Genomic DNA, 20,309 nt, shown 5'->3' with positions numbered 1-20,309 from the left:
GATACATGCTGTACACCAATAATCCAAAAGGATACAAACTGTAACAGAGAGCCTAATAAAAGTAGTAAAAAAGTGGAGTGAATGTACTATCCAACAAAGATATCCTTAAGTATTTGTCCAAAGATTGTTGTTGCTATTGTTGTTGTTGTTGTTGCACTGAAGGTTTTAAACCATTTCTCAGTGTATGGTAGGCTATATGTGGCAGACATTATAACTGGTGTAGGAAGAACACAGGGAAACCACAGTAAGAACCACTGACCCACAGGAGGCTACTAGCAGCTTTCTGACATACCTGCATTGACGAGCCTGAGACTCAAACCCAAATCGACAAAGATGAGATAGCAGTGATCGATATAGGCAAGCGATTTAGACCACCTAGCCAATAAGTGCCCCTTCCAAAACTGATACAAACAGGGAACATGCTTATCATTAGACACATACCATATACCAACTTTTAAGTCGAGTCCGACTGCAGACAACATGAAACTGCCGATCAGGGTCTATGCTGTTTTTTATGTTGATATATCCTAACAAACTGCATAGACCCAGATCTGCCAGTGTGTCATGTGACAGCAAATCAGGATCTGTGCAAATTTGAAGTTGGACTCTAATTATATGTGAATATATACAGTATGTCAGTGTAACAGGGTTGAATATATACAGTATCTCAGTGTAACAAGTTTGAATATATACAATATGTCAGAGTAACAAGTTTGAATATATACAACATGTCAGAGTAACAAGTTTGAATATATACAATACGTCTGTGTAACTAGTCTGAATATATTCAGTATGTCCATGTAACAGGGTTGAGTATACACAGTATGTCCATGTAAGTGGATGGAGTATATACAGTATGTCAGTGTAGCTGGGTGGAGTACATACAGTATGTCAGTTGTTGTTGTTGTTGTGGGGTTCAATGCCATTTTTCAGCACACAATAGGCTATACATGGCGGCCAGCATTAATGGTGGAGGAAGAACCTGGAAAAACCGCAGAAAGAACCACCGACCCACAAGAATCTACTGGCCAGCTTTCTCACATACCCACAATGGCTGAATCTGAGACTCGAACCCACGCAGACAGAGGTGAGATGGCAGTGATCCGTAATGGAGAGCGCTTTAGACCACTCAGCCACTCGGGGCCACCAGTATGTCAGTATAACAAGTCTGAATATATCCAGCATGTGTAGCAGGGTTGAATATATACAGTACGTCACCGTAACTGGGTGGAGTACATACAATATGTCAGTGTAACAGGGTTGAATATATACAATATGTCAGTGTAACAGTGTAGATTATTATACATTATGTCAGTGTAACAGTGTTGATTAGTATTATACATTATGTCAGTGTAAGTGTTGAGTAGTATTATACATTATGTCAGTGTAACAATGTTGAGTAGTATTATACATTATGTCAGTGTAACAGTGTTGAGTAGTATTATACATTACGTCAGTGTAACAGTGTTGAGTAGTATTATACATTACGCCAGTGTAACAGTGTTGAGTAGTATTATACATTGTGTCAGTGTAACAGTGTTGAGTAGTATTATACATTGTGTCAGTGTAACAGTGTTGAATAGTATTATACATTATGTCAGTGTAACAGTGTTGAGTAGTATTATACAGTATGTCAGTGTAACAGTGTTGAGTAGTATTATACAGTATGTCAGTGTAACAGTGTTGAGTAGTATTATACAGTATGTCAGTGTAACAGTGTTGAGTAGTATTATACATTATGTCATTTATAACAGTGTTGAGTAGTATTATACATTATGTCAGTGTAACAGTGTTGAGTAGTATTATACATTATGTCATTTATAACAGTGCTGAGTAGTATTATACATTATGTCAGTGTAACAGTGTTGAGTAGTATTATATAGTATGTCAGTGTAACAGTGTTGAGTAGTATTATACATTATGTCATTGCAAAAGTGTTCAGCATATACTGTATGTCCATGTAACTGTATTGAAATGGAAAAATTACATAAATTTCAACTTACCTTATAGTATTATGTAAATATAGTTTCCAGAACCAGACAGCTCATCAGTATCCAAGGGGTTTATTTTCCTTAGCAATATAGATTTCATATACTCCTCAAAGATGAAAATGTCAAATTATTTTAACTTGAAGCAGAATCTCAGCATAACTTCTCTGGATATATTTTATATATATATTCTTACTGTAAATGAGCCATATGTCAAAGGACTAGCCACAACTTCTTCTCCAGTCTATAACACACAGGTATGTGTTTCCTCACCTGTGCAGGTATGCATTTCATCACCCTATTTATCTTCTGCCCTTGTCATGCAAAGTTAAACTTATGTGCAGTGTTAATTTAAAATGCGCATTCTAATTTCTTGTTAAGTCAGAAGAATCACTGCAATGACTACAGGACACACTTTGATGCAATGGAATGCATTGAACTTTTCTTACTAGCTGTCAGAGTACATGGTTGTTTGAAATGAATCCATGTGCATTTTCTCACATACTTCAACTTTGCTGTTTCACTTTTCTCAGTAGAAAATGTTCTATTCAACTACTCAACTCCTGAAAGGCTAAATTAAATGAAACCCTGAATTTGCACACAAACAATAAATAAATAAGTCTTGGTAACTTCTGACAGGTCCCACTCAGTTCAAAGATGAAAATGAAGTCAGAGGTCAAACTTTTTCTGCAGCTTGAAATGGACACTTAAAAATCCACTGCTGCATACATTGATCCCCAAAGGGAGTCTTTTGTTTTAAAAATGCATCAAGAATGTCCCATTTGCATAATTTTCTCTTTACAATGCACAAACTTTTCCTTTGTATTGTCAATTCAAACCTTAAATCTCCCATCACTGGTTTGATTCCATTCTTTTAACAATGAGGGGCAATTCCCTCCAAATTGTATGCAACATCAACCAAATTACTCTATTTTGTAAATGATAATAAAGAAGGTTGGCTAAGTCATATCACTTCACTTTTCCTTCCCTTCATAATTTTGTGTGAGGGCTTGTAATGAATAGCTAAGTTGACTGTGCATCTCCTAGCTGTAAAAGTAATACAGCTTTGGCTTAGAATTTCTCTACACAGCTTATTTACAGACCAAACCTTAACAAGGTGGATTCCCAGTGTGGCTGGCCCAGTCAGAAATCTAGTGTTATCAGAGAGGAGAATAAGCTTGGAGAAGTGAAAAGAAGATATCTTTTGATACCGTATACCTCCGATTTTAAACAATCCAACCTTCTGACGTCATTAACCTCCAGTTTTAAACAATCCAACCTTTTCATACTGTTCGTCTCCAATTTTAAAAAGACCAATCTTTTGAAGAGAATGTGAACATATGCATCTGTGCAACCAGGAGACAAAAAATAAAAGAAAATGAAAGAACAATGAAAATAAAACTTGCTATTTTATATTCATTTTTGTATCTGTAAGACATTGTACCTGAACATGTACAAAAGACATCTGAACTCTCTCCATTTCTTCTTGTAAAAGAATATTACATTTTATTCCATATTTAATATTTTTGAAGTTAAAAAAATTTTTTTTTTAAGGAGCACCTGTTTTCTCACACCACCTTCATGGGCATAGTAGTTTCTTAAAACTAGTTTTATTGTTAATGACTTTTAACAGATATTTTTATGGTTGTTAATATGCAGGTAATGTAGGTAATGAAGTTTGAATTGTGACTCTTAATTCTAAATTTTGATTTTTATGTTTTTAAGCTCCAATATTGTACTGTAAATTCCAATCTTTTACCATAATTAAAGTTTCATGAATTTTTAATTTTCCATATTATCGTCAAATTTTGGTGATATTTAACTGAATCAATGATAAGCAATGATTATAGTTAGGAGCACCAGTTAACAGCTGTCAGCATTTTAGAAGAAATAGTTGTATAAATCATCTCATGATTAAACATGTGTTCAGTACTTCTAAAAACTAAGTATTATAACAACTTGTTGGATCCGTTTCCATAACATATTACTGATATGATCTCATCAAAAAAGTTGGATGTAAATTAAATGAGTTCCATGCTAAATGTTTGCTACAAATTAAAGAATTTTTTTTATTTACAGTACTCTTGTAAGTCCAATACTTATAAATAAATAATTTTAACACTAACAAGATTTCACTGTTTAATATAGCACTACCTCACTTCAAGGCCCGTCATATTTCTTATCATAAGGCAGGAATGTCTGTGGATCCAATTTAATTAATTGAAAGTACAATTATGTGCCATGTACCTCATTATAATGCAGCCTCACTATATGACAGTTTATTATATGGTTACCATAGACATCATTATAATGAGGGGTTACAGTATGTATAACATACTTTGCTATATGGCAGTCTCATTAAAAGGCAGTATACTTTTATTTCCATGGATAGCACTATAATGAGGGAGTATAGCATATATTATGTATTCCATTATAAGGCAGTCTCAGTATAAGGCAGCATACTCTCTAGTTCCTGTGGACAACATTTTAATGATGAAGTACATTATTTATTAAGCACCTCATTATTGTTCAGCCTCACTATAAGTCAGTATACTCTATGGTTACCATTAATATCATTATAATGAGGCAGTCTCACTATAAGGTTTACTTCCATGTACAGCACTATAATGAGGGAATATAGAATGTATGATGCACTACATTATAGTGCAATGGCACTATAAGTCAATATACTCTGGTTACCACTTACATCATTATAATGAGGCAGTACAGTATGTATAATGTACTCTGTGATACAGCAGTCTCACTATAAGGCTTACTTCCATATACAGCACTATAATAATGGAATAAAGAATGTACAAAGTACTCCATTATAGGGCAACCTCACTATAAGTCACTATACTCTATGATTACCACTGACATTATTATAATGAGGCAGTACAGTATGTATAATTTACTTCACTATAAGGCAGCCTAACTACAAGGCTTACCTTCATGTACAGCACTATAATGAGGGAATACAGAATGTATTATGTACTCCATTATAGGACAGTTTCACTATAAGGCAGTATATTAAATGAGTCCTGTGGGTAGCATTAAACTGAGGAAGTACTGTATGTATTATGAACTGTATTATAAGGCAGTCTCCTTAAAAGACAATACATGTATACTGTAATATTCACATGGACAGCTAGATAAGAGGCATTACTATATTTGCAGCATTTGATGAAAATAAAGACCAACTCCGAATGTTATTTTTTGCTTTTGTTTCTTAAAGATCTATATATGTTAGTGATCAATGAACTTTTTTTTAAAAATCCTACAAAATGCAAACATATTCACTTTCTATAACTGTTTTTTTTATTTGGACATTGAGTCTGCAATTATGTTATAGTTTACTTTCACCTGTATCACTTATGTGATCAAATTACCTGTAAAAAAATAACAACTGGATGTCAAGTAGCATTTTATCAGGTGTATAACAAGACATTAAGTATTACCTACACTTTGATTACAGGCACAATGAAGAATATTATCGCATGTTTATGTCAGCATATCAAAATGAAAAGAATGAGAAAGAAGGAAAAATCACAGGGGCATGTATAATATCTACTTAACAGTACTGTATTTATCCATTGATAAAGTCAAGGTTGATTATAAGCCTATTTTGTAGATTTGCATAGGATATCTCCATCTGACTGCTCCAGTGGTCTAGTGGTTACAGCATCTGCCTCAGATGCAGGAGGTCAAGGGTTTGGTCCCTGGCCAAGTCATACCAGAGACTTATGAAAATGGTACTAACAGCTGTCTCACTTGGCACTCAGCATTAAGAGGCTGGTGCTAGGACTGGTCAGCCTGGTGTCAGGATAATGTGACTGGGTGGGACATCATCATACATGTCTGTGGCATGATGCCCCAGTGATTGACATCATTATAAACTGCCACACTGCAGACATTGTTGTGATATGACTGAAAAATTGTTAAAACTACGTCAAAAATCCAAATCACACACACACACACACACACATGCATATCCATCTGATAATAAGCCCATCCAAAGGTTTGGAAATTTGTATTATGCTGGCCACTTGCTTTATTATTGGAGAGATACTGAAGGAAATTTTCTATAATGTTCTATTCCAGAAATTACGTTACTTCCACAAAGGTGTTGGTATTGCCACAATTTACATGAAAGTCCATTGACAGAAATATTTTTAATGGTCAAAAAATTACTAAATTTAGGAAAGATTATTTGGTATCTTATATATTTGATAAATGTTTTTATCATAGTTGTTTGTGAATCTCCATTATGATGTGACTCAAACTGCAAAAAAAAAGGGAACTAAGAATAGTCATGTCATGCATCAACATATCAGGCTTGTGTGTAAAATATCCACATATCAGGCTTGTGTGTTAAGTATCAACATATCAGGCTTGTGTGTAAAGTATCAACATATCAGGCTTGTGTGTAAAGTATCAACATATCAGGCTTATGTGTAAAGTATCAACATATCAGGCTTGTGTGTAGAATATCAACTTATAAAGCTTGTGTGTAAAGTATCAACTTATAAGGCTTGTGTGTAAAGTATCAACATATCAGGCTTGTGTATAAAGCATTGAACTATCAGGCTTGTGTGTAAAGTAATGACATATAAGGCATGTGTGTAAAGCATTGACATATCAGGCTTGTGTGTAAAGTATTGACATATCAGGCTTGTGTGTAAAGCATTGACATATCAGGCTTGTGTGTAAAGCATTGACATATAAGGCTTGTGTGTAAAGCATTGACATATCAGGCTTGTGTGTAAAGCATTGACATATCAGGCTTGTGTGTAAAGCATTGACATATCAGGTTTTTGTGTAAAGCATTGACATATCAGGCTTGTGTGTAAAGCATTGACATATAAGGCTTGTGTGTAAAATATTGACATATCAAGCTTGTGTTAAAGCACTGACATATCAAGCTTGTGTGTGAAGCACTGAAATGTCATGCATGTGTGTGAAGCATCAACATATCAGGCTTGTGTGTAAAGCATTGACATATAAGGCTTGTGTGTAAAGCACTGACATATCAGGCTTGTGTGTAAAGCACTGACATATCAGGCTTGTGTGTGAAGCACTGACATATCAGGCTTGTGTGTGAAGCACTGACATATCCGGCTTGTGTGTAAAGCACTGACATATCAGGCTTGTGTGTGAAGCACTGACATATCAGGCTTGTGTGTAAAGCACTGACATATCAGGCTTGTGTGTAAAGCACTGACATATCAGGCTTGTGTGTGAAGCATCAACATATCTGGCTTGTGTGCATGTGAGTATTAAAATACCTTTGTAGTTTCTACCTATATATATATATATATATATATATATATATATATATATATATATATATATATATATATATATATATATATATATCATGAATTGGGAGGGGCGTCAACAATATGAAATCTCTTGTCTTATTGATAAATCTTAATATATGAAATCAAATTAATTATTTCTAAGATAAAACTTGTTTCATCCATCAGGTCTTACTGTATCACCATGTGGCCACCTTGAATGATCTAAAGATATTAGAGACAAGATGAAGAATAATCCAGGACTTATGCATTTCCTTTGTCTAACTCCTGCCATATGCATAATTTAGTTCAGCCTGAATGAAAGAGATGATAACATCAACAGCAAGCCATGAAATCAGCATCTCATTCAGTTCAATAATCAAAGAAAATGGATATGCACTTTACTTTATAATCCATTACTAATAATAAAGAATTTGGGTAATCTTGTACAGACTTAAGAATTATTACACGTGGAATCTCTGATGACTCATTAAATGACATTGCTGACCAGTGTCCATACAAATATAGATAAACCCAATAAGTAGGTCTTATATCATTTGGTATTTAATCACAGGTCAAGGTGACCACAAAAACTTAGGGATGAATCTGACACATGACCTGGGCAAGCTCCAATCCATTCAAGGGTTGGAGAAAGGTTCTGAAATATATCTTTTATTAATCAAAACTGTATGGTCACGGATATGCTGTGTTCCCTGGTGTAACTCTATTGCTGTGAAAGGTCACTCTCATTTACACAGATGAGTGTACACATTATTTTAAAACTGGGTGCATGTCCTTTCATATCAGTTAGATATCTATTAGTAATGAAATTTTATGTGTGGATGTATTTCAACCTGAAACACACCATCACTCGGAAATCAGGTCAATGTAACCTAGTTTATGTTTTATCTGTATGACATAACTGCATCACATTAAGTTATGGTTGTTTGCTGCAATGGTTTTTCTATAATGGCTTTTGTGCAGAACATGTAGATTTATAATGTCTAGTAAACCAGGGGAGATAAGTCAGGAATTCTTTATGTGCTGAGAAGTAACACAATCTATGATATTGTTATACGGAGGCACTAAAAAACACCATTCAAGCCACCATATAAAGATAAGTTTTGAAAGCAAATGCAGCAAAACTATCAAACGAAATAAGATTTTCTTATTTTACATCATGTATCATGTCCGTTTCTGTGTCCTTTTGAATGTTTTTGTCCCCCTCCCAAATGTTCCATAGGAGGACTCCGCATTATAATGAGGGAATACAGAATGTATTATGTACTCCACTGTCACTATGACCCAGGTTTAGGTGAATTACTTTAAAACTACCTGAAAGCCAAGTCTTGCTCACTGCCAAAATAAATCCAAGATACTACATCCCCTTTGATTACCAGTATACCGTGTATATATATATATATATATATATATATATATATATATATATATATATATATATATATATATATATATAATACTCCATTGTAAGTTGAGTCAATCTGCAAACAACAAAGATCCAGATCTGCCATAGCATAATGCACCTGCAGATCAGGGTCTTTGTTGTTTGTTCTAATGATTAATCCAATAAAACTGCACAGACCCAGATTTGCTGATGCATTATGTGACAAAAAAAATCTGGGTCTGTGCAGTTTGTAGCTGGACTTATCTTAAAAGTGAGTACGTACTGTAATACTTTTCATAATTCATAATCCCAAAATGGCAATATGTCTAAAAATCATTTATATCAGTCAGATAAAATTATACAAAATAAAGCATGTAACAGAATAATACTTCAAATAACTTCCACTATATTTTCAAATTCATTTTACATGCAAATCTGAAAATCAATTAAGATTCACCAGCAATAGAAAATAAGATTACACAGATATGGTTAGCTTAACAAGCCGTCCGCCCAAGTTAGAAGTTGTATGCACTAGTGCTATTTAAGTTGTTTCCTTGAAATTTAACACAGGCACTCAATTTTTGCACATTTAGGAATTAACTAAAGTGGAAACAAAATATATAAAGTTTTCAAATTTACAAGTTTGTGTGAAATGACAATACACATTAACAGTAGTGATCCAAATATAAGCTCTGTGTAACAAAAGTAAAAGAAAATCCACCAGTATTTATAACATGTTGCTTGATGATAACTGACAAACCCTCAACCACAAAGAGTCTGTAATATGATAAGGGTACAGATCCTGATTTTCTTTTAATTATATTGTACAAGGTGATGAATCCCTTAGCTCCACCCACCTATCATCACCTGTCAATCAAGCTTTGTTTATTTAGGGTCCTAATGGACCGTTGACTACTCTCAAGCTCAGCTATGTTATATAATTCTGCCTGGGGTGCAAAGCCTGGTTAAGGGATGGTCTGTCACCTTGGTCAAGTTTACTATAGTACCAACAAATTCACACAGCTGTAACTTAGCTTTTCAACCAATTTTCATGAAATGTTTTTCAGGATGACCTAGATAACAGTCTGTAATAAAGTGGTTACATTTTTTTTTAAAACTCTTTAACTTGAAGGAAGCTTTGATGCAGATTCATCAATTTGTCAAAATTATGTGGTTGTGTATTAGTTAGAGAAAACTTATTACAGGTAGGCACAGGTGTACAGTTATTGACAGAAGCGCTATTTAAGATTTTAGAATCCTCGTTTTTTTAATAACATTACTAATGTGAAAGAAAGAAGTACAGTATCATCACATAACCCTCTTAAATAATTTTATGTTTGCATTCTTGTTATTTTGACACATTTATTTTGCATATGAATTCGACCATTTAGCTTGGTTCTAACTTCACATGCAAATTTATTGTAAAGAAACACAAGAATTACAGTCCTTAAGGAATTTTATATACAGTAAGCAACATTTGAATGCCCATTTAAAGCTGTACAGCTGCCTGTCATCTTTTGTTTTTCTGGGGTCAGGGTGGGGGGGTGGGGTGGGGGTAATCTAAAAAAAATAATAAAGTTTGGAGAAAATGTGCTATATAAAGCATACAATTCTGAGAATTTGATCCTTTTTTAAAACACACTGAAAAGCTCGACTTGTACAGTCATACACATGTTGAAAATGTATTTGTTACAAAACATTATGAGGAAAGCAAAAGCAGCATCTGGGAAAAGAAGATTCTAATTCCTTTGGAACTATCAGTGATCAAACCCACATCACAACTCATGAATATTAGATGATTTCTTGCCTTCCAAGAGTATGTATGTAAATGATGTTATATTGAAACAGTCTGACCACCCTTACATAGCTTACATGCATTTATCTATAACATTTAAGTGGTTCAGTTATTTCAAATCAATGAAAATGAAATAAATAGTTTACCTAACAAGGGTTTAGAGGAATCTGGTGTCTCACCTGCGAGCTGTGCTATGCATTATGTACCCGCCTCACTGCATTGGATTTCCAAAAACCTGTAACACAAAACATCTGTAGTAAAACTTCATGCTGACCTCACTGTTGTCACAACTGCCACCAGAAAAGTGACAAAGTATTGGCTTTGTCATTTACTACATGCTGGCTCAATGGAAATCTAGCTTATCAGACATTTTTGTTTGACACTGGCTTGCTTGGAATCAGGAGATTAAACTGTACATGAAAAATCAATCCTCATGCCAATCTGTTTTGGTGTGTGAGTACTTATTTTGGAATTTGAGCACTTCCATCATAAGCCATTGAATTCAGAATCTGAAAGCACTGATTATAAAATGATCTTGAAAGTACAGTGAAACACTTCATAACCTGGCTCTGGTCATTTATAACCGCCTAACTTCTTTCTATTTTGGACTCAGTTTTGCCAACATAAGTCATAAAGTTATGTCTAGATTTCTGACATCTGATTGGCCAAATTTAAGGCCGACTTAAATTTTGGCCAATCAGATCAGACTTAAATTTTCAGACAATCAGATCACTGGATTCTAAACGTGGTTTTATGTCCAAGATAACCTTCTATTAACACATTAACCCCTAGCGATGACTTAACGGGGCAGGAGGTAGTAGCCTACTGCCGAGCTCTGTAATGTCATGGTCATGCATGATACACTAAAGTGGGTGGTATTATAGAAAGGTAGAAAAATGTCAGTGATATCAAATAATCTGGAATATCTTGTTGTACTACAAAATACAGATAAAAAAAATAAACATTTTTTGGACCCGACTGTTTCAAACCCAAAATTCGCCCGTGGTCAGAATCAGATTTTCTGTCTGGATTCTAGACTATTTGGTCTCAGATCTAAAGCAAACCAGTATGAACTGCAAACAGACAGACAAGCCTTTGCAAAAAGTAGGATAAGATGGTCATTTGGAAAAATAAGTGGTATCCATACAAAAATAATGGCTCCATTTAGCAGAAAAAAAGAAGAAAAAATAGAACTCCATCTTTTACCCTTCTGCTCATGCGTGAGTCAAATAGCCAATGAAAAACAATGTTTCTAAAACAACTAGGCAATATGTTATTGAAAAATGACCGTGGATTTGGTGTTTTCGAGTCTATTCAGAAATAGCTTTCAAAATGTGTTTCCTACTCGATTTTCAGGCGAAAATGACAAAAAGCTCCAGGGGTTAATGTGTTAATGAAATGCAGTCCTGGCCTCAGTGTTAATCAACACGTTATCTCAAGTCTAAACTTGGAATGTTCGACTGGCCCTTTTTAAGTCAGACTTAAATCTATTCCAAACTTAAATTTAACTTTAGACTAGTAATCTTTTTATGAAGATCGGCCTGGTCACCTCTGTGAAAGTGTCAATTTCTGGGTACCAACAGGAGGTTTACTGTTATTACTTACATTCATGCTTTATTGAAACGTTCATTTGATCCCCTTCCACTGGATTATATATATATATATATATATATATATATATATATATATATATATATACATACATAAACAGTGTGACCCGGCTATAACACGGTAGTTGGGAGCCATAGAACCTGACCGTGTTATAGACTGAACCATGGTATAAGCAACAAGGTCAGTTAGCTGAAGAAAATGATGCATATACCACAAAAATGCAAGGGGGATAGGTAATAAATGCGGCAGTAAAATATATGCTTCAGCACAATCATGTAAGAAATGACGAAGCACATTGACTTTTCAGTATATCCCAAGTTGCTAAAAGTTAGTTTGTCTTTTAAGCTGCCATTGGTAGCATTTGTAAGCATAAACTTTTTTTTCCCTGCAAAAATGAATCTTTCACTGGGGGGGGGCACCAGACTGAAAAAAATAAAAGTGTTTTATGTGTGTATCCCCCAAAGGTGTATATGTTGGTATTCTTTTATAAAAGAATTTCGCTCAAAAAACTTAGAATCTTTCATAGCACAGTTAATGTTTTCTAGTCAAGTTAGAAAATGCGAAAATCCATCAGATTTCATTACTTTTATTTAAGTTTGGTACTGACTTCCATTGAAGAAAAGTTCTTTGTTTTTATTGAAGACTGTAGTCGGCTTTCTTTGATGAAGGGTGCATGCATTATTGAAGTCACCGCTAAAGGACAGCTTTTGGAGAACCAAACAAATGCCCATTTCTTTACTGAGGCAACAACATCAAATAATTGTATTGCATGATTGAGACTCCATTTTTTTTCTCGATTTGCTGAGTACGTTTTCATAACAATCAATGCTTCAAAGGTAATTGGTTTCCTTTGAAATTTCAGCAAACTATTTCAAAAGGAATTGGCCATCATTTTGTTCTATTCTAGGAATTGTTCCTCCCTGAATAAACCAATAAGTAAGATGTTTTTTTGTGTGTTTCTTTTACATTTGTGGTAGCAGCATGATGCTGCATTCCACGAATGCGTCAGAAATTTAACAATGGGTCAACGGACGATAGAGACGCAGGTGTTCTGGTCTGGTGACAGGGATTATTACAGAAAATGTGAGTGTTCTGAAGGATTTAATTCTGAGTGTAAAGAAAAGGAATTTTACTTAACCATCCATTTACAAATGTCAGTATATAAATATATTAATTAGATGCGAGTGGTTGAGAACCCGAGGAAAGATAGATTATGAGATAATGCCTCATCCGGTTGATCTCAGTTACCAGAAATGTCAACAACAAAAAAGCGGATATCTCACAACATACAGTACTTATGCTACATGTCAAGATAAGCAGATAATGAGATGGTTTGTCAATATGGACAAAGAATTTGTTTATGTAACAATAGATAAATTTCAGTGTATTTTATATCAAGTTTGCGGCTTTCTTTCATGGGGCCTCGGAATTTCTCCACTCAAAACCAATGGATGTATATACAAGTTTAAACAGCCAACAATGTCATCAATAAAAAAAAAAAATTGCCAGATGGTGTATTTTGCCGCCAAATATGGAAAAAAATCCAAGTCTGTGAAATTGGCAAAGCCCTATGTGATCCCAGAATAAACTTTTTTATGCATTATTTTTTGTACTTTTAAGAAGAAAAAACTACTTTTTTGTGCACAAGAAAAATACATATAAAATTTCAGGAGCCATGCCATGATCATCTTGTATCATTCACACATGATCTCTTCCCCAAAATGATAATAAACTTTTTGCATTTTTCTTTCGTGTTATAACGGAGCATGCTATAGCAGGGTCACACTGTATAATGATTGGTGCAGTCCCTGAAATAGTTTGAGAAGACACTGTTTGAAGGTGAAAAAATGAGTTACCATAGATACTATCACTGAAAGAGAATAATTAGGAACTGAGCTTTAGACTACACATGCAACACTTTATTTGATTTTTTCATGCCATGAAAATGGGGATTAAGTGCCTTTCCCAAGAACACCAGGACTGTGAACTTGAACTGGTTTGGTCAGGCATTAAATCTGCAATCATTGCTTAAACAATAGTACAACTGTACTCAGGGCCCCGAGTGGCCGAGTGGTCTAAAGCGCCCTCTGTTACGGATCACTGCCATCTCACCTCTGTTTACGTGGGTTTGAGTCTCGGACTCGGACAATGTGGATATGTTAGAAAGCTTGCCGGTAGCTTCTCGTGGGTCAGTGGTTCTTTCCGGTGTTTTCCCGGCCTCTTCCTCCACCATTAATACTGGCCGCCATGTATAGCCTATCGTGTGCTGAAAAATGGCGTTAAACCCTATAACAACAATAACAACAACAATTGTACTCATGAACTAAATGAAAAGTGTAACCAGTTGCAGTCACCTGCTAGAAAATGGCCTAAAGTTTATACATGTAGATGTGGAAGAAATTATAGGTAAAACCTTCATATTGGGTAATTAACATTTCCTACACTCATTTCATGCATGAACATACAATATTGAAAATTCATTTTGAAGCTTCTGTACAGGAAACATTTTGCCACAAGATGCTTTGCCACTTTCCTTCCTTTGATCATACACAGAACTTCGTTTTGGTCTTTACCCCTATCTAAAAATGCACAGACCTGAAAAAGTCATTAGCAGATATTCTGAGTTCATGTGCATCCAGGGCAAAATGGTTTGGTAGAAAGGCCATAGATTCTGAATAATGAGACAATTTTGTTGACTCACAAGGTAGTAACCAGTCTCCATAGGAATACTGTGAATCTATTTGACTGATTCTCAAAATTTCTCAATACATTCACAGCAGGAATAAGAAAAACTTATCATGAACTCAGTCTAACATACCACAATCTAACATGTTCTCCTCTACTTATTTCTGAGGTATCATTTTCACAGCACTCCACACTGAAAATGCAGCTGACAAGATATTTAAATTTGGTTATTTGTTTAATTTCAAACCAATTAAATTTGTTTGTAAGACAACAACAAATATGCAATTCTCACAGAGAACAACAAGAAACAATTACAGGTAGCTACAGTGAAATCTGTCCATAAAAAAAAGATTCAAGGGGCCACCATGTTTTGCCTTTATGGATAGGTGACCCAATACAGAAGTGTAATGCACATACGAACTTAGGATATAGAGTTTATAAATGTCCCTTTTAATGTTGGTGTCTCTTATAAGCAGATTTGTCTTTTATATGATGGTGTTCATTATAACCACATCTGTAATTTTAATGGTGGTACCCCTAAGGAAAATACAATCCTTCATAGTGTTCTTTATGAGTGGGTCTATTCTTTACATACATGTCCCTTGTAAGATCTACTCTTTATAAGGTAGTGTCCATTATGAACAGATGTTATTTATATGGTGGTGTCCCTCATCAGCAGATCTGTCTCTTAAATGATTATGTCAATTATGAGTAAATTCACCCCTTACATGATGGTACCCATGATGAGCACATCTGTCTCTTAAATGATTATGTCAATTATAAGTAAATTCACCCCTTACATGATGGTATCCATGATGAGCAGATCTGTCTTTTAAATGATTATGTCAATTATGAGTAAATTCACCCATTACATGATGGTATCCGTGATGAACAGATCTGTGCTTTATATGAGTGTTCCTTATCATAACATATGCCCTTTATATGGTGGTGTCCATTATAAACAGATCTGTCCTTTCTAAAGCAGTATCTCTTATGAGAAAATCTGCCCTTTCTATGGTGCCTTTTATGAGCAGATCTGTCTTTTCTAATGTTGACGTCCCTTCTAAGCTGATCTGTCCTTCCTACAATGATTGCCATTAAAAGCAGTTTTGTCGCCTATGATGATGTTCCTTATGAGAAGATCTGTCCTTTATAAGCTGTCATATAAGAGCAAATATGTCCTTATATGATGTCATTTGTGAGCAGATCTGTTGCTATGGGGATGTCCCTTATGAGCATATTTGTCCTATATAGGATGATGTCTCTTGTGAAGAAATCTGTAATTGACATGGTGATGACATCATTTGCAAGCAAATCTGTCCTTTCAATGTCTGTCATGGAAGCAGGAGGTCGTGGGTTCAAATCCCGGCTGAGTCATATCAAAGACTTACAAAAATGGTACTAAAGCTGCCTCGCTAGACGCCCAGTATTAAGAGGTTAGTGTTAGGACTGGTCAGCCTGGTGTCAGGATAATGTAACTGGGTGGGACATCATGCTACATGTCTGCATGCAGCATGATGCCCCAGTGCTAGACATCATTATAAACTTCCACACTGCAGATATTGTAGCAATATGACTGAAAATTGGTTAAAGCTTTTAATGTTAAAAATCCTAATCACACACCCTTGTGAGCAGATCTGTCCCATACATGGAGATGTTCCTTGTATGCAGATCTGTTCTTGACTGGTGATGTCACTTAATGAGCAGATTTGTATTACATATCATGTACCTTATGAGCAGATGTGTCCTTCCTATGTACATGATCCTTATAAATTGATATTTCCTTATGATTGTGACTGCTTAGCTAGGTTTGAGTTATATTTATAAAGAGAGAGAGAGAGGGAGAGAGTCTATCCATCCAGGACAAAAATTCAAAAAGGATAAAACTCTGATGCAAAGTCAATGCACCACTGTCAAGCTTCACGCTCTTACCAGTCTATTCTTTACTGGAGTGAACACAGAGTTTTGGCTATGAATTATCAGTGTTGACCAAGTTTGAAAACAATGGAATCAGAAATATTGTATAAATGATCACTGAATGCAAAGATACGGTACAAATTACAAACATTTTGCTAATCAGATAATCAAAACACTGACTGCACTTTAATTAGCAATGGGCCACAATATATTTACATGTACTCTACGCAGGTACTTTGATAAAAAAACTGAATTAACCCTCTTTCTCTTCTGATAAACTGGAAACTCTCACTTGTGATAATGTTGGCACATCTCACAAGTGACAATGTGGCACATCTTGGTGGTGATATTGTGGCACATATCATTGGTGACAATGTGGCACATCTTGGTGGTGAATATGTGGCACATCTCACTGATGATGGCACATCTCACTAGTGACAATGTGACACATTTTGGTGGTGATATTGTGGCACATCTCATTAGTGACAATGTGGCACATATTGATGGTGATATTGTGGTACATCTCACCAGTGACAATGTTGAATACCTTGGTAGTGATATTGTGGCACATCTCACTCATGATAATGTTGCACATCTTGCTGGTCATTAGGTGGCACATCTCACTGTTGCTATGACACATCCCATTGGTGATATGGCACATCTCACCAGTCATATGGCACATCTCATCAATGATAATTTGCCACAACTTACTGCTGATTATGTGGCACATCTTGCTGGTGATAAAGTGGTACCTCACACTGATGATAATGTGGTACATCTTGCTGGTGGTTATGTAGTACCGCACACGGAATATAATGTGGCACATCTTGCTGATGGTTACGTAGTACCTCACACGGATTATAATGTGGCACATCTTGCTGATGGTTACGTAGTACCTCACATGGATGATAATGTGGTACATCTTGCTGGTGGTTATGTAGTACCTCACACGGATTATAATGTGGCACATCTTGCTGATGGTTACGTAGTACCTCACACGGATTATAATGTGGCACATCTTGCTGGTGATAATGATCATGATGCAAATCATTATGCTAGTCTACATTCCTCATGTTACTACTAAATATCTGTATCTACTAAACTTTCCACATGTAAAGGGATGGATGTTAATTAAAATGTAATTTTGAAGGAATAAAACAATTTTAATCTTATATATAAACACCCATATTTGTCTTTCTTTCTGTTTGTCCTGGCTGCCAAACAAGAGGTTGCAAGTTTGAAAATCTCATGGCAGCATCCAAACCTTTTTGTGTTTATTTTTTTACATTTTATTTTTATATTTAAATCTTTTACTTGTTCATTCTATTTTTATACATTTTTTAGACTTTTTATTTTTGTGTTAAAACTTTCTTTGTTCACTCCCATCCTAGGGCAGGCAATTAAGCTATTAAGCCAGTTATGTAATATTTACCAGCTAATATTGCATGGCCATCCAGGATGATGAGTCCTCAGTCAAAGCTATATACTCCCTCACCTAATTAGTAACTGAAAGGCAAGAATTTAAAAAGAACATTTTGCCAGTCTGATTCCCAAGTCAATGCAAATATAAAGAACATATTCTTCTTCTGACTTGGACTGAGGTGGGAAATCACTGCAATAGGAGCAGGTACAGGTTTCATAATTCAAATTAATTTTACACCCTCAATTAATGTTAATAGCAGTAATACAATGCCTGGTACTACTACATTGCTGACTCTTGCTAATTAGGAGGAAGGCTGATGACCTCTAAAATAACAACTTGTATTAAAAAAGTGCACTTATTCTTACTGTAGAAGAGTTTCTTACTGTAAGCTGGTAGATGGCTTAGCCACATGTTGTGCTGTACTGTCACAATTGGACCCAAGGAATAACCCTTGTGTGCTGATGAACAAAGGTAAAAAGGATGAAAGATAAAGTGAGATCACTAGAAGGTGGATCACAGGACATCATCCAAAGGGGAGAGATTCATGTATGCCTGCAATGCAGCAGCTCTAACCTCATGGACTTTCTTTCAAATTAGAGAATTATTCTTCTCAGTGAGGGGCTGGTAAGCTCTCTTGACAGTTAGAACAATCCAACTGGAAATGATGGCTGCCCCAATACCAAAAGGAACCCTTGATGGCTCATGGTTATAATTCAGTTCCCATAGTAAACCTATGCAAACACCATGATATTAAAAATTCAATAACTTAAATTTCTGAGTGCTCATGATCAAACCTATATTTATCAATATAGATGCATCCTGGATGACAGCTTCTGTGGAGAGAAAACCATATGAGCTGCTGCATTTGGAACATGCTTTCAATTCTGCACCAAAGAGTCAGGTGATAATTTCAGTAATGAATATTCCAAGCTCAAGTCTGTTAAAGGACTGAAATTCCATCCATAAAACAATGTATGTTTTAAGTTATAACTAGGATAAGCTCTTGAAAAATTCATTTTACTAAAAACTAACTTTCAATGTGAACCAATCCTTACCAGTCCAAACTATATGTACTCTATTTTATCTTTACCCATTTCCAGACTGGTTCATATTTTCAATACCATTGGTACCACGAGTCCTTTGATTTACTTGATAGACCTAGGAATTCAATGCATAAGTAAACAATGCACATAGTTCTGTTTGTCAGAGATCACATTAGTAAATATTAAGTTATATTTTACAGTTCATGTTCACCAATATAGCAACTGTCCATTTCAGGCAACATTTAAGTATCTGAGCTATATTTAAGAAAATCAGAAAAAAATATTAAAATAAAGCTTTCTAAAAAAGAGTCACCTTTTTTGCTATCACCATTTATCTCTCTTCAATTTAGGAATGAAATATATTACCAGCCTTGAAATATTATGTCATTAATGAGTAAAAGGTCAAGTTGACCATCTATATGCACATATATTATTACAAAAATGAAGATTTAAATGACAGAAATTACCTTAAATTTCCAAAACACATAACTTCAAAACTAAAGAAAGGTAGTCATAAGTTTATTAAAATACAAAATATGATGCTCAAAAACTTTCACTGAATACAATTGGTGGGACACAAAGTCATGAGAGGTCATCACCATTAAGAATGGTGGAAGAGACCCAAGTGATCATATCTGAAGCATTATGTTTCAAAACACAACTAGGAAATATCACATTGCTGACCATAATTACTCTATAAATGGTAAATTGTATAAACTTTATATATGTGATTGTATAGATATTATTAAACGAATGTGCAAAACACTCCACTAAGCATAGTCAAATCTACACACTCTAAACACTGTACCCCCTCCCCCCTTCTTGGCAACCGTTGATATATCTGAATATGTGTTTAATATCCCACTCAAAGTCACTCTGTGGTTTACAAAAAGTAATAAGTTTGCTTTTATAGTAAAGTTAATTGTACATGCATATGTGGAATCATAATATTGCTTTTTCTCTTTAGGACTCATAGTACTAATTCAGTTCCCATAGTAAAACTATGCAAACAACATGATATTAAAAATCCTAGACGGTGCTTCTGTTCAGAGATAACCATATGAGCCATGGCATTTTCTGGATCTGTAACGCGTTTTAAATGTGCTTTCAAATTCCACACCAAAGTGTCAAGTTATAGTTTCAGT

General features: G+C 35.0%; 1 protein-coding gene across 1 annotated transcript in view; it reads right to left on the bottom strand.

The window, feature by feature from the left end:
• The window catches only part of LOC149784028 (solute carrier organic anion transporter family member 4A1-like), a 169,563-nt gene extending 166,459 nt beyond the window's left edge, over window positions 1-3,104 (bottom strand). The window contains exon 1 of the mRNA XM_089932120.1: window positions 2,004-3,104. The gene's annotated coding sequence lies outside the window, so the exon portion shown is untranslated. The remainder of the gene's footprint in view (window positions 1-2,003) is intronic.
• Window positions 3,105-20,309: the final 17,205 nt, after the last annotated feature.

This window comes from Sinohyriopsis cumingii, chromosome 14, assembly GCF_028554795.1.
Source record: "Sinohyriopsis cumingii isolate HCF-2022 chromosome 14, ASM2855479v2, whole genome shotgun sequence".
In the NCBI taxonomy this organism is placed as follows: Eukaryota; Metazoa; Mollusca; class Bivalvia; order Unionida; family Unionidae; genus Sinohyriopsis; species Sinohyriopsis cumingii.
Note: the sequence above shows the minus strand (reverse complement) of the source record. Positions and strands in the feature narration are given on the sequence as shown.